Raw genomic sequence first — 2,531 nt, forward strand, 5'->3', positions numbered from 1 at the left:
ATCAGACTATTACATTTAGCAATCAACAGCATGGGTGCAAAAACAAAATCTACATTAAAACCCTTTGTTGGAATGCTTTATACTTTCCACAGAACAGAAACTAAAATAACCTGTTATACAATTAGTCACAAGTACAGTCCTTGAGTTTTTTGCCCATACACGAGTATTGTCTAAAACGTGTCTTCTTTGTAGCAGCTAGGCCCTGCCACCACTGTACTTGGCTGAGTTCACAAATCTGTTGTAACCTGTAGCTTCCCTGTCACTTCTCTGGCTCTCCTCTCCTGCTAAGCTTTGTTTCCTGGCAGTAATTAAAACCTTCTGCCACTGCCATAGCTACTGCTGCTGCTGGAACCACCATAACCACCTTGGTTTCATGGTTTGGCAAAGTATTGACCTCCACCACCATAGAGGCCAGTTTCATGGGTCCAAAATTTGAAGACTGATTGTTGTAATTGCCAAAATCACTGTTAGCTTCCGCCACCTCCAAAATCACTTCTATCATTACCAAATCCATTATAACCATCCCCACCGCCACCATATCCGCCACCACCACGGCTGCCACCGAAGCCACCTCAACCACTGAAGTTTCCTCCACGACCAAAGTTGTCATTCCCACCCAAACTACCTCCACGACCGCCACCAAAGTTTCCAGAACCACTTCAACCTCTCTGGCTGGACGAAGCACTAGCCATTTCTTGCTTAGACAGGGCTTTTCTCACTTCACAGTTGTGGCCATTCACAGTGTGGTATTTCTGAATGACAATCTTGTCTACAGAGCCATGGTCATCAAAGGTTACAAAAGCAAAGCCTCTCTCTTAGCCACTGCCTTGGTCAGTCATGATTTCAATCACTTCAATTTTCCCATACTGTTCAAAATAACCTCTCAGGTGATGTTCTTCAGTGTCTTCTTTAACGCCACTAACAAAAACCTTTTTCACAGTTAAGTGGGCACCAGGTCTTTGAGACTCTTCTCTTGAGGCTCTTTGGGAGACTCTGACTTAGACATGACAGCAGTGGAGGTAGGGTGGGGGAACTTCAATGATGCTTTCTCGGCGGCATACACAGGCAGAAAGCCTGATTTATTTTTTTAATCTGTAAAACAAAATTCCTCAGAGGCTCACTTAAATTTCTTAATATGATGCAAACATTTTGCTAAGTGACAATGACATCATTTACTTTTTAAGTTTTCCAAAGGGCTCTTTTCTGTTTCTCTTAGAACTGTCACCTTCACAGTACAGAAGTGTTCTCTCCCACCTGTATCATCTGCCTAGAGTTTACACTGTCACACGACATTTGTGCAGAACTCATGAGGGAATATCATAGTCCACCTTAAAGGAAGCCCTCACCTTCTCTATCCAAAGATCTTAGTTTTTTATGCTCTGCATGTAAGGTTTGGAAAACTCTATTCTCTTGGACTTAGCACCACAAACAGTTATTTCTTTAACATTCTTCCTCACTGAAGTTCAGTTTTCTATGAGAAAACTTGTTTTAAAGAAGAATCTGAATTAGAACTGTACATCTGAAGGTACTTTTTCTTGTACACTCAGAACAGACGTTTTAAAAATTACAGCATTTTCTTGAGAAAGTTCTTGAAATGATGCACAGTCTTTTACAGTAATTTTCATGTGTGTTGAAACTGCAACAAAGACTCCAGAGGAATTCCTCTTGGGGGCAGAGACTAAGACAGAGTTGCTTCTCCATAATATCCTAGCACCAGCTCAGCTGTGCCAGTTGAACTCAGCTCAGGAATCACTGGTCCTCATTTTGCAAGATTCTGAACAAGTGAAACAGTCCCTACTGGTAGTTTGAAATGAAAGAGGATCCAGGTTGTCAAAGTAACAGATAAAAAGAGACACAGAAAGAAGCACGAGGCCAAAGTTCAGGCTTCCCACCACCCTCCCACACTTGGCCACCATTCCCCCACCTCAATCCTCTCTGCACATTATAGATTAAAATACCATGCATTTTCATCAAGTCCTCTCTTGAAACAGTCACTCCATTTCCATCTTCCTCCAGCTCATCTGGCCTGTTCTTTCCTTCCCACTTCGTCTCTAACAGTTGATAGGAATAAATTGTGTCTCCTTCCACTGGTGTTTCCTGCACAGCCCACTAGAGTGTAAGTGCCGCAAAAACAGAGACCCTGTGCCTATTATTACCATCGTATTCACAAAGCTGAGTTGAGTGTCTGGCCCAAGGGAGGTGCTTCATAAAAACTTGTTCAAGTAAATGGAATGTTCATTTACAGCACCACGTCTTTGTTCCAATAATTCTCTCTACTCTCTCTACCCAGTATATCCTTACTCCTTCTCTCCAAAATTCTCAAACCCACACTCATCTCTGTGATGGACTGAATGTTTGTGTTTCCCCACCCCAAATTCATATGTTGAAATCCTAACCCCCAGTGTAATGGTATTAGGAGATGAAGGCTCTAGGTCATGAGGGTAGAGCCCTGGTGAATGGGATTAGTGCCCTTCTAAGAGAGCCCTGAAAGAGCGCTTACCACGTGAGGACACAACTAGAAGATGGCCGTC

At 42.8% G+C, this 2,531-nt stretch overlaps 1 pseudogene; it reads right to left on the reverse strand.

Moving 5' to 3' along the window:
• Nucleotides 1-308: 308 nt before the first annotated feature.
• On the reverse strand, nt 309-1,006 carry LOC145505381 (heterogeneous nuclear ribonucleoprotein A1-like; annotated as a pseudogene).
• Between the last annotated feature and the right edge of the window lie 1,525 nt (nt 1,007-2,531).

The sequence above is a fragment of the Giraffa tippelskirchi genome, chromosome 5, assembly GCF_054371585.1.
Source record: "Giraffa tippelskirchi isolate mGirTip1 chromosome 5, T2T-mGirTip1v1.2.pri, whole genome shotgun sequence".
Classification (NCBI taxonomy): domain Eukaryota; kingdom Metazoa; phylum Chordata; class Mammalia; order Artiodactyla; family Giraffidae; genus Giraffa; species Giraffa tippelskirchi.